Source organism: Harpia harpyja, chromosome 17 (genome assembly GCF_026419915.1).
Source record: "Harpia harpyja isolate bHarHar1 chromosome 17, bHarHar1 primary haplotype, whole genome shotgun sequence".
Lineage (NCBI taxonomy): Eukaryota > Metazoa > Chordata > Aves > Accipitriformes > Accipitridae > Harpia > Harpia harpyja.
In genome coordinates this window covers 20,108,550-20,122,241 of record NC_068956.1, presented here as the reverse complement: position 1 = coordinate 20,122,241, position 13,692 = coordinate 20,108,550, and positions in this window count along the sequence as shown.

Sequence of the window (13,692 nt, the reverse complement as noted above, 5' to 3'; positions counted from 1 at the left end):
CGCAAAAGCAAGCAGAGTGGAAACAAGAAAGGGGGGAGGAGGTGTCTGGATTGAAGTTGAGGTGTTTTCCCTAGGCATTTAATTTTTATCTTGTTTCTCAGTAGCCCTGAATCAGTAATTAAAAAATATGTAGTTGGCAATAAATTAAAAATCAGTGAAATTTCCAACATGAGACTACTTTCCCATGACAACTGGACAGTCTAGAAAAGACAAGTGCTCATCTTTCTTAAGATTATGCTCTATTCAGGAGTCAGACTGGCTGCAAAGGTGGAATTTGGTGCAGAATGTGGATCCTTAAGATAAGATCTGCTCTGGAATGGTTCCTAGCAAATTCAGCCCTTGGAAGAAACAATAGAGAACAAAAGTTAAAGGCAGCAATAGTGAGAAGCTCTTGTGTGGGTTTTTTGCAGATAAGAAGGTATAAGAGACCTGTTCTGGTGTGGGGTCCATCTAAGCCACGATCTTTCCTGAGATTGTAGGCAAAAGTATGTTAGCACTGGCAAATGCAGTGGAGGACACTGGATCCACCTTCAGAGACGTTGCACTGTACACTGAGATCTCACTTGATACTGTAAGTGAAAGGCAACTCCTATTCTAGTGGTCTTTGTAAAGTTCACCTGAGAGGTGTGATTTGAGCAAGTGCAGGCAAAATAATTTTGGATTGAGGGAGGATGCTTCTTTTTTGGAGAAGACTGTGTACTGTGCAGGGGTGTATGTCAGTGTATGCACCCCTGCAAACATCAAGTTGGATTAGCTGGTGAGAAGGATAAGAGGCTTGGGAGCCATGTGTTGGAGCTCACATAGGTCTAGGCTGGATAACAGGGAGACCAGCGTGGTCTCACAGTTGACTCCTGGAGGGACCAAGAGGTCCAAGCCAGTTACTGGAGAGACTATCAGCTCAGGTGTCAACTGGGACCCATCTGCATTGTATAGGTCTCCAAGCACGAGTCAAGGGGAGACAAGGGCATCCAGGGACAGTTACTTGGGAGATCCATAGTGCATATATGTAGATGTTAGTCTGTGTGTGGTCACACAAAGTAAACTGAAAGGCAAAGAGTCCAGGGTCAGTTACTGGACAGACTGAACATCTAAGGCCAACTACTGGAGGGATCCACATTGTATATATGTACCCACTACACACTAACAAACCTTTAACTGCCAAAGAGGGGGGAGGATTAGGCTGTTCGTGCCATCTGTGTTTGTGTGATCAGCTATGTATATATGCATGTATATGTCTATATATACATATATACATACACACAGCAGTATAGCATCTGTGGGGCTATTGGGAATACATGCAATAGTCCACCTCAGTACTGACTGCATCTGGCAACATGGAGCCATGGCAGCTTTGCCTCTGTTGGGCTACCAGATTCAGCAATCCTCAAGCCAAAGAGTTTCTCTCACAATATAGAAAGAAGCTCCAGCCTTTGCAGATGAGTCACTCTGCACAAAGTACACCATCCTCATGCTAGAAGTGGATGCACCCGAGCCTCTATTCAGATGAGTATTTGTCTGTATTACATGTGCAATAGCCATTTAATCCACCAACAAAAGGTCACTATGAATGCAATGCAGCAGAATAGTGCTGAAACTTCAACTCACAGTATTTATTTATAGGGTGGAAGCACAGGGACAGAACTTGTAATTTTAGCTAACTTGAGAAATTAAGGATCTCTGGAGTATGTCCAACATATTCACAGTTCTTAAAATATACCTACTCCATAAAACAAAGGTATCACATCTGGGTATCTGTAGTATTTCCATGTGTGCCCTCTGGGTGTGTGTATTATTGATTTGGCAGAATTCACATTTTAACATTTAGAGTATGGTGATGAATGTTAAGATTTTCCTGGTTAAGCAAACAATGAAACTACTTTTCCTTCCTCAAAAACTATGCTATGTTCTGGCATGCTGAATAAGTGTGATATATACTGAGGAAATTGCTCTTTACTCTTTAAAAATCAAACATTACCAAATAAATAGTTATTATTTACCATTATTTACTCAGAATATCAGAGAACTTTTTAACAAAACAGCATTTGCTTTCTCTCCCCCCCCCCTCCCCCCCCAGTGATTGTTATAGGAACTTTGAATAGACTACTTCAGTTGGAAGGGACCTACAATGATCATCTACAGTGACAGTACAACTGCCTGACCAATCCAGGGCTGACCAAAAGTTAAAGCATGTTAAGGGTATTGTCCAAATGCCTCTTAAACACTGACAGGCTTGGGGCAGCCTGTTCCAGTGTTCCACCCGCTTGGTAAAGAAATAATTCCTAATGTCCAGTCTAAACCTCCCCTGGTGCAGCTTTGAACCATTCCCACGCATCCTGTCACTGGGTACCAGGGAGAAGAGATCAGCACCTCCCTCTCTGCTTCCCCTCCTCAGGAAGCTGTAGAGAGCAATGAGGTTGTCCCTTAGCCTCCTTTTCTCCAAACTAGACAAGCCCAAAGTCCTTAGCCGCCCCTCATAGGACATTCCTTCCAGCCCTTTCACCATCTTTGTTGCCCTCCTCCGGACGCATTCAAGGACCTTCACATCCTTCTTAAATTGTGCGGCCCAGAACTGCACACAGTATTCAAGGTGAGGCCACACCAACGCTGAATACAGCGGGATAATCACCTCTTTTGACTGCTGGTTATGCTGTGTTTGATGCACCCCAGGATGCAGTTTGCCCTCTTGGCTGCCAGGGCACACTGCTGACTCACATGGAAACTGCTGTCGACCAGCACCCCCAGATTACTTTCTGCAGGGCTGCTCTCCAGCCACTCCTCTCCCAATTTATACTTGTGCCCGGTGCTACTCCATCCTAGGTGCAGAATCCAGCATTTTGTCTTGTTAAGTTTCATCCCATTAATTATAGCCCAATGCTCCAATCTATCTAGATCCCTCTGCAAGGCAACTTGTCCCTCAAGAGAGTCAACAGCACCTCCCAGTTTGGTATCATCAGCAGACTTGCTAATGGTGCAATTCAACTCCTGTATCCAGATTGTTGAGAAATATATTGAACAGAAATGGTCCTAGAATTGAACTCTGAGGAAAACCGCTGCTGACTGGTTGCCAGCTGGATATAGCCCCATTCACTACAACCCTTTGAGCTATGCCCTTCAGCCAGTTCTTCACCCAGCGCACTGGGAACCTGCTCATCCCACAGTTGGACAACATGTCCAGGAGGATACTGTGAGGGACGGTATCAAAAGCATTACTAAAATCCAGAAAACTACATCCACTGCCTTCCCTTCATCCACTAGGCAGGTGACCTTATCATAGAAGGGTATCAAATTACTTAAACAGGACTTTCCCTTTGTGACCCTATGTTGACTGTGCCTGATGACTGCATTATTCTTTAAATGCCTTTCAATAGTATGCAGTATAATCTTCTCCATAATTTTTCCAGGAACTGAGGTTAGATTAACAGGTCTGTAGTTCCCTGGCTCTTCCCTCATGCCCTTTTTGTAGATTGGAATAACATTGGCTAGCTTCCAGTCAACAGGGACCTCCCTCCCCAGACTCCCAAGACCTTTGGTAGATGATTGAGAGGGGTCCTGCCGTAACATCCAATAGCTCCTTCAGAACTCTGGGATGAATCCCATCAGGCCCCATGGACTTGTGAACATTTGGCTGATACAGCTGGTCCCTTACAATTTCAGTGTCCACAAATGGAATGTCACTGTTCCCACACTCATGGTTCTCTGACTCAGGGGACTAGGCAGCCCAAGGTCTATCAGCACTATTAAAGACAAAGACAAAAAACACATTGAACACCTCTGCTTTTTCTTCATCCCTGTTAGTTGGATGACCATCCTCAACAACTATTGGTCCTTCTTGTTAACTGAAACAACACTGGCCAGTTTCAACTCCAGTTGAGCTTTGGCCTTTTGTGTCTTCTCCCTGCACAAACAAACTACAGCTCTGGGCTTTTATCTTCTTGATTATCACTTAAGTTGCCATGCATATTGTCTTTCTTGCTTGGAAGGAAAGGTGGTTTCTTTGAAACTGTAAGGACCTTTGCAATTTCATAATTTTGTCAGTGCTTATTTCACCCCTGCCTCAAAGTGTCTTATTGCCAGAGAAAAAGAATTCAAACCCCAAGCAGTTAAAATACCCAACTAACAATGATTTTTCTATCTCCCTTTGAATCTGAGTGGCCCTTCTCTACACAGACCATAGCCCAATATGGCTGCTAGTGTAGCCAAAGCAGAGAAAAGTGGCACTGCTAGAAATTCAGTCTTATAAAAGTACAAGATCCTAAACTTGCTGGGAGGGGAGAAGATGAAGCACACTTTGGTTTCAGCATTTCTCATTAGAGAGCTCTTGAACCTAACCGCTCTTGCCTCGGTGACTAAGACCGTCAATTACTGTTGTCATCAGTGCTTACAATACAGTTATCAGCTCCACAATATCGTACACCCGTATCTAACTTTGGATATAATCCTGAGGACTGTTTTGACTATTTGGTGATAACAATTAATAAGAGCTAACCATTAGTGCGGAACGTATCAACAAGTATTAACTGGATGAAGTCTAAAACTGACGTATCAACTTTCTGAACACTCTTAGTGAACCGCGGCACACACAAATATGCATATAAATATACATACACACACATTCAGCTGCTAGCAATTGATGATAGTTTTGTACTTTCAGCATCAGCATTTGTCACGATAGGCAGTATTGCCCCAAAAGCAGCCCACCAGCCCTTGCACACGTGTAATGACAAACTGGCGAAGAAAGCATTCTCCATGGTACCTAGAGGTGCACTGGCACAGGAAGAGACTTCCTATCGAACAGGCTTGCGTGCATCTCCTGCACGAGTCTGGCTTTGCTCCTAAGCTACCTTCACCTCCTCCCTGCGCAGCACAGACCCCTGGAATCTGCAGGAAGACATTCCCACAGCTTCCGCGCAGGGCTGGGGCACAGGGACCGCGCTGGCTCCCACCGCACAAACCCGGCGCTGTGAAGAACAAGGCCAGCCACGCAGGGGCACCCCCACGCCACGGAGCAGCGCCCCAGGCTGCCCACTACGGCAAGCCCTCCTCAGACACCGACGGGGAGGACAAAGGGCCCCAGGCAGCCCACCTCAGGCCGGGCCTGCAGGCCCGCAGGCCCGCCGACGCCCCTCCGCCCCTCGCAGCCCCGCGGAACGGGCAGCCCGCCCCCGCGCACGCGCGCAAAAGGCAGGGGGGGGCGCCCCGCCCGCCGCTCGTTTATAGCCAGCCGGCGCCGCGATTCCAGGGGCGCGGGGAGCGCGCATGCGCCCACCGCCGGCGGGCAGCCGAGCGCGAAGGGCGGGCTGCGCCCGCGCGTCCCGCCCCGCCCCCAGCCGTCGGGCGGCCGGTGGGGGCGCCATTTCAGCGCGAGGGGGCGCCCGCCGCCGCCGCGCTGAGGGGAGTCCTCAGCCGCCTCAGTCGAGAGCGGGGAGGCTCGGTGTGGGATTACGAGCTGGAGTTCTGAAAACACGTAATAAAGTTCAAGTAGAACTTTTTAAAAACAAACGTTTTCACACAGAATTATAGAAAAAGTCCATATTTCACCTGACAAAATCTATGCCTTGCCTTAAAAGCATGTTGTGTTTAGCCCATCGTGTCTTATGGAACCCACTAGGTTTATGTGGATGCTTTAGCAATAATTAAACTTGGTAAGAAGTTACGATGATGTGTTGTGCTAGTGGTGTGCTATGCCAGAGACGGGTCCACATGTTTGTGACCAATGGCATTTTAAGATGGAAAAAACACTTTGACAAACTATTTTTTGCTGAATCCAAAGGGAAAACCCTTGGTGCCTAGGAGATTCTCAGTGCTTTTCAGGATCAGATCCACAGACAGGTTTATAGATGGATCATCTTTACAAAAAAACCTTTTCCAGAAATAAACTCTAATTGCTGTGGTTAAGATGCATTTCCCCCACCATCTTCTCTGAAGTCTCCTGAAATGATGGTATCACATTCACTGCCCTAACAGAAACACCATAATGAATGTTATTTAGTACAAGCAGTTGTCCATATGAGACTACCAAACGGTTTAGAAGACAACTACCCAGCTGCTTTTAAGAGGGTTATTTTATGAACACAGGCCCTCTTTCCAGGAAGTGCTAAGCATGCGCAGCTCTTGGCATTACACGTCAATCACCAGCTCTCTTTGAGCCAGGCCTGAAGACAAAAACTAGCTTACCTTGGTCAACACTTATTAAGACTCATTAGTCTTGCAAAACAATCTGGTCTTCATATTTCATTCAAGGAGATGCATTTATGTCAAACATTTGTAGAGACTTTTTTGCTATCTCTTTTTTGCCTACATCCATGCCAGCTCAGCTACTTGGTCCTTTGATTTAGGTCATTTTTTTCTGCAAGCCTTTGTGATGATCCTGAAGTATGACTAGATCAAAGTTCGAGTTTAGATGTATATGTACAGTCTTGGCAGTCACTCTGAATTTATTCCAATCTAACTCAAATAAAAACCTGGTTTGTGATTTCCAAATAGCAGAATGCCGTTTTCTTTCTTTTGGTAAAGTTCTGACTTACTTGTAAGGAAATGGGAAATGTTCTGACAGTTCCAGGTGGGTCAAAATACAAGTAAGTACATATTTGACTACAAATTTAGAAAGTTCTTTTTCTTAAGTATGCATTGTCTAAGATATTATACTGTTTCCAACTCCAGGAAGCACAATGATCTTTTCATAATGCAAAAGTAATCAGAGCTGTTTGAAAAAGTTTTAACTTACTGTTAATGCAATGTAGATAACAGGAGAGCATACCTTAGCATGCTGAGAGAATTGAACAACCACTGATTTGTACATACTGGTTATAGAATCAGAAGGTGTCTTGGAAGCGGTCACCGTAATCTGAGGTGTCATGATGTAACTGCTGAAGGTTATGGCTGATGTCACTGCCTGGTTTGGTAGGCTGGTGGCAAAGGGTTTAGTGGTGTAAGTGGGCTGAGTGGTAGTGGTGGACTAAGGGATATTGGTGGATCAAGTGGTTGTTGGGGGGAGGGGGGGTGTGTACCTGAAAAATTTGTATGCCAAAGAGATATCACACAGAAAAAAAAAGTAAACAAAAGAAACAGGACACACTACAAAAATTACAGTATTCATAAAACAGTGACTTTGTAAAAAAATCATGCAAGTGATTCCTGTAAATCAGTCTAGCCATTCTTTTTCTTCTTTCACAGACGTAATAGTAATTAGTTTTCTTGCATGGGATATTACATTTATCATACCCAAACAGAATGACAAAGCAACAATCATAGTACTCTGTTACATGGTTATTCAGTCTTGGATACCAACTCTTTGCCTATGTATTTCCTGTGGAAAGACCTAGCTCGGAGTTTCTAGGACCGAAGGCCAGGTAAGGAAAAGTTGTAAGAAAAAAAACAAATAAAATTCTGGTCAATGTTATAAGTTGCAAATCTTTGGATAAGACTAGCAAATTTCATAGACTTATTGCTATGTTACACTGTTATAAATGAGAGAGAATTCTGAAACGTAGAGAACACTTTACCATGAAACAGCTAAGAACATAGTTTATTTTTGTAAACTCTCCCCCAACAAAACTTGATGAATAATTCCTCAATCATTAACTTATTTTTCAATGTAACATTGATTTTACTAAGGTTGCATATATGTTAGGACTGTCAGGTAAAGAGAATTCTGTGATCAATCTTAGTCCTAATGGAATCATAATAGGAATAGGAAAAGGAATAGGAATGGCTACAACTATCAGGTTACATTTCTTAGTAAAAATGTTTAGGAAAGCACTTCAACACATGAAGCGCAGTGGGTACTTAACATTTTCCTAACCTGGTAACTAAACTCTGCAAGTGTCTGGAAGACTAATATTTTCTGACACTCATATCGACACACACACAAAAAAAAAAGTGAATTAGCATTGCTTATTTTGTGTTAATTTATGAGAACAACTAAAGAATTTCCCTTTGAATGTATATTAAACTGTAGGTTCAAAATGTCTTCCAATATCTTCCCACACGGTGAAAGTTCAACTAAAGTAATGCTATGTTAAAGGTACATCATTTACTCATTAGTGGAATGTCTTGCCAAGATTAAAACAGAGAGTGGAATGCTGTTCCACGGGTCTGGTTGACACCTAACCTCTTTAACTTTTATTCTACTTTTACAAAGCATTTTCCTCTCTCTTCTCACTTAAAGAAAGTGTTTAGGAACTGTTCAGAATAAAAATACCAAGACCTAAACTCCAACAAAGATAAAAGAACACATATTTAAAAAAAAAATCTTTAAATACTTAATACCAAAACAGAATGTTCTTGAGAAAAGGTAATTATTTTTCTAAGAAGTAATTTATATGAAACATGAGCATGTTATTTAAGTAGAATTTCTTCAAGCAGGAAATTTTAATGAAATGGCTTTTGCATATGTAGGAATTTTAGGAAAAATAATTTAAAGCTGTTTACCTCTGCATTATTTGTATAACCTTATAGTGTCTGTTTTCTACAGTATCTTTTTGTATATAGAATAGTTTTATTTTACACCATTCAAATGTCTGGTATTACTCGTGTTTTGTCGATATTGACAAAAACTAAAATGAAGAAAAAATAATTTGATCTTAGTTCCACACTGAAGTTGATACTCAATTTCTGCTTTTTCTTGTGTAACACCTAATATGGTTCTACAGAATGCTTTTCCTCCAAGTATGGTTTAAAATGTCAGAAGGCATGTTTTGATTTTAAGAATAATGTCTTTCCTAAGAATAAGTAACACTTCTTTCAATATAGATATGAACAGCAAAGAGAATGAAGAAACATTCTTGGAGGCACGCAGCAAAAGGACAAAGGCTGACAATCACAGCTTGCAGCAAGAGAATTTCTGACTAGATATAAGGATTATTATTATTATTTTTTTACCATGAGGGTACTTAAACACTGCACAGGGACCCCGAGAGTTGTGGAATCTTCAACCTTGGAGATAAACAAGCTTAACATGGCCCTGAACAACCTGCTCTAGCTGACCCTGCTTTAAGCAGGGGGTTGTGCTAGATGGCCTCCAGAGATCCCTTCCAACCAAAATTATTCTGCAATTCTATGCATATTTTTTGATAAACCCTAAGGAACACTTTGAAAGGAACATTCATTAGGGTGGAACAGTTGGAGAATTACATATATGTGCTTACCTTATAACAATTAGGACATTCATGTGCAAAATAAATAAAATTCAGAGCATATTTTAATATTTGTTGTACTGATAGTGTTAATACTGGAGACTACAGAGACTCACAGTGTGATTACTGGAAATCTAATGATTTATCTGGGTTCGTATGAACAATATAAACCCCACAAATACTACACAGAGCATTTCAGGATAGGCAGATTCTTTAAAGGGAAGCTATCATGCCTTAAATACATGCAATACAGAGACACTGTATTCAGTATTTGAAAAAAAGAGTATGGCAAAAATGGACAGGAATGAAAGAATTAGCTTTTCTTCACTTCTCTCAGATATGACCATTTATCCGTGCATCACACACTGTACATCTGCGTGATATGCTACTTCACATCCAGTCTTTCACTGATGAGGTAAAATATGCTGGTGCAAGCTCTTTCAGAAAAACAGTTTCTCAGTTCCCTGTCTTAATAATATCGCATTGATGCAGCTCAAGTCTGCAACAGTGCAAATCCAGTTGGATGAACGGCTTGTGTGTCAGGCTAAAGTGTCTTCAAATTATACTAGTTTATCTAATGAAACAATTTCTTCTGCCTGGAAACCATGTTTTGTTTGTGGTGGACCATCACGATGCTGCCACAGCTCTTTTGTCACGGTGTGAAGGAAAAGTGATAATGCCAGTAAGGTGTAAAAACAACCTTTGAAAGACTGTCCCAACTCTTCCGCTAGGTTGGGAGTGGAGACAGGGGTCTCATCTGCCTGTTTCTGGCAGGACCTGATTAGTATCTTCTCAGCCCTAGTCTGTATACAAGTGGTAAGATTTAAAGGTAAATCACACAATGCAAAGTCTGGCATTCACACACATGCAGGGTGGCTCAGTTGTGGATTCTGGCCTTTGCCACGGTGAGTTTAGTCTAGATCATTATGACAATATCACATCACAAACAAGCAAGTAATCTGAAATGAATACTACAGGAACAACGCAGTCTTACTTAAGAAAGATCTCAGAATGGCAAGTTTTGCAATTAAATATACACTGATTGTATTTTTCCTGTAATATCAAGGCTGAGTGCAGTGTCACAGGGTATTTTGGTAAAAAAATGGGATCAATGTAGTAAACAGACTACTTCATTAGTGATTTTCTGTTAAAGACTAAAATTCCTAATCTGGTTATATCAAAAATAAGGTGGGACCACAGCTAAAATGTGCTTCCCCAGGAAGAACCCAATTCTGACAAAATGGATCTACATCAGGGTTGCTCTTGTCACCCCAGCCCCTTACCCAGTATGCCTCTGCCTTTGCACTGGAACTGGAGGTCCTCCCCTTGACAGGAATCTGATTCAGAGAGCTGAGTCAATAACACATTGATCTTATTTAAGAAGAAAGAAGGTAAGAGAAGGGCCAGGACCATGCAGCCAGAGGTGGAAGGCTCAGCATAGTGGTTCATCCAAGAAAAGGAAAGCCAGTCAGTCTCCTGGAGGGTAAGACTCCCAACACCCCATACCAGAGTGGGGCAGGGATCTCATGCTGAAGGCTTGAACTGAATGGTGGACACAACACACACCAGATTATCAGATCCCAGGCCTATAGTGCAGGCCAGAATAACCATTCTGTGTGCTTTGGCCAGTCTGACAGAAATGCAGTCAAGTGCACCCATGTGATCTACACCAAATTTGTATTGCCAGGAGTTTCTCCCTGGAAAACAAAATGCAAACTCTTCCCAAACTCTGGGAATATTCATTGGGCTATAATTGCTAAATAATGTGGAAAGCTTTCAGATAGGGTTGTACCCCAGTCTGTATAGAGGAAACTCTAGGCAATTTGCTGGGTCTTTTCAAGTATTATTTTCATAGTCACCAGAGTGATCAACTACAAAAAAATCAAAACTGTTCTGTTTAGTCCAAAAAGCAGAAGATGCTTGTTGAAGAGGTCTTATTGTAGACTGCGGCTGCAAAGCCAGAGGTGTTAAATGCTATTCCATGAAACCACCGGGAGAATACAATTCTCTTAAGAGAAAGAAATCTGTCAGAGGGTTGAAGAACAGTTTCCTTCATTTCAGAGACAGACAGTTCTGGAAAAAAAAAAATCATGCTGTCAACATGTGCTAAGCAGATTTAAATTTTGGTGGTCCTTGGGCTTTATTACGTCTGCCTTTCTGAGACATAGCTTGTGGTTTGAAGCTGTAATCTCCAGTTTTCCCATTAGCTCTTTCAATATCATTTATTTTGGTGTCAGTGCTGGAAGGCTAAAGATTTGAGGGAGCTGTGTTTGTACTGGGTGCAAAGCCAGCGTCCTTCGAGATTTTAATAGTTATTACTGAAATTAGCACCCACATCAGTTTACTTAGACCTCAGGGGCACTACGTTTGTAAATAAACCCCAATTTTTTTGCTTGGGTACAGTTCCAAGCAAGGGGTCACATCTCATATGAACAAGAAGCAAGGATGGTGTGCGAGACCAGAATTACTGATGCATAAAGACTCATATCACCTCATATTGATTGCCCCCAGAATGCCACCCTCTGTCTTACCATTTCCATTGGCTCTGATGATTTTCAATGACCATTAAGTACCTAAATTCCATTCTTGATCTTTTCTCATAAATAAAACTCTCCACATATTGAAATTCTCACCCCTCCTTGTTCAGTTGCTTTTGCTTAGTTAATACCTTTTTTGACATTGCGATGTGGAAATGCATTCTGCTTCTTATTTCCTTCTTGGTAGAGACAGCAGACCCACCCCTGCACTGCAGGATATGTTGGTGCAGCCATAAAGTGTGTTTTTGCACTGAGTAGCTTATCATAGAATCATAGAATCATTTCGGTTGGAAAAGACCTTCAAGATCATCGAGTCCAACCATTAACCATGCCCCCTAAACCATGTCCTGGAGTACCCTGTCCACTCGCTTTTTGAATATCTCCAGGGATGGTGACTCAACCACTTCCCTGGGCAGCCTGTTCCAATGTTTGACAACCCTCTCAGTAAAAAAAATTTTTCCTAATATCCAATCTAAATCTCCCTTGCCTCAACTTGAGGCCATTTCCTCTTGTCCTATCTCCAGCCACCTGACAGAAGAGACCAACACCCACCTCACTACAACCCCCTTTCAGGTAGTTGTAGAGAGCGATAAGGTCTCCCCTCAGCCTCCTCTTCTCCAGACTAAACAACCCCAGTTCCCTCAGCCGCTCCTCATAAGACTTGTGCTCCAGGCCCCTCACCAACTTGGTTGCTCTCCTCTGGACACGCTCCAGCAGCTCAATGACTTTCCTGTAGTGAGGGGCCCAAAACTGAACACAGGACTCGAGGTGCGGCCTCACCAGTGCCGAGTACAGGGGAACAACCACCTCCCTGCTCCTGCTGGCCACACTATTTCTGATACAGGCCAGGATGCCGTTGGCCTTCTTGGCCACCTGGGCACACTGCTGGCTCATATTCAGCCGGCTGTCAACCAGCACACCCAGGTCTTTCTCTGCTGGGCAGCTTTCCAGCCACTCTTCCCCAAGCCTGTAGCGCTGCATGGGGTTACCATGACCGAAGTGCAGGACCCTGCACTTGGCCGTGTTAAACTTCATACAATTGGCCTCAGCCCATCGATCCAGCCTGTCCAGATCTCTCTGTAGAGCCTCCCTACCCTCAAGCAGATCGCCCCTGCCTCCCAACTTGGTGTCATCTGCAAACTTGCTGAGCGTGCACTCAATCCCCTCATCCAAATCATCAATAAAGATATTAAACAGAATGGGGCCCAACACCGAGCCCTGGGGAACACCACTTGTGACCCGCCACCAACTGGATTTCACCCCATTCACCACAACCCTCTGGGCTCGGCCATCCAGCCAGTTTTTCACCCAGTGAAGAGTGCACTTATCCAGGCCACGAGACGCCAGCTTCTCAAGGAGTATGCCATGAGAGACAGTGTCAAAGGCCTTGCTGAAGTCTAGGAAAATAACATCGACAGCCTTTCCCTCATCCACTAGGCGGGTCACCCGGTCATAGAAGGAGATCAGGTTGGTCAAGCAGGACCTGCCTTTCGTAAACCCATGCTGACTGGGCCTGATCCCCTGCTTGTCCTGGACTTGCCACGTGAGTGCTCTCAAGACAAACCGTTCCATAATCTTCCCCGGTACCGAGGTCAGGCTGACAGGCCTGTAGTTCCCCGGATCCTCCCTCCGACCCTTCTTATAAATGGGAGTCACATTGGCAAGCCTCCAGTGCTCTGGGACCTCCCCTGTTGACCAGGAACGCTGATAGATGATAGAGAGTGGCTTGGCAAGGACCTCTGCCAGTTCCCTCAGTACTCTTGGATGGATCCCATCAGGTCCCATAGATTTGTGAGTGTCCAGATGGCGTAGTAGGTCCCTAACTAATTCCTCCTGGATTAAGGGGGGTATGTTATGCTCTTCATCCTTACCTTCCAGCTCATGGGATGGAGTACCCTGAGGATGACTGGACTCACTATTAAAGACTGAGGCAAAGAAGGCATTAAGTACCTCGGCCTTTTCCTCATCACTGGTTGCTACCTTCCCTTCTGTATCTATTAAAGGAAAGATATTCTCCTTGG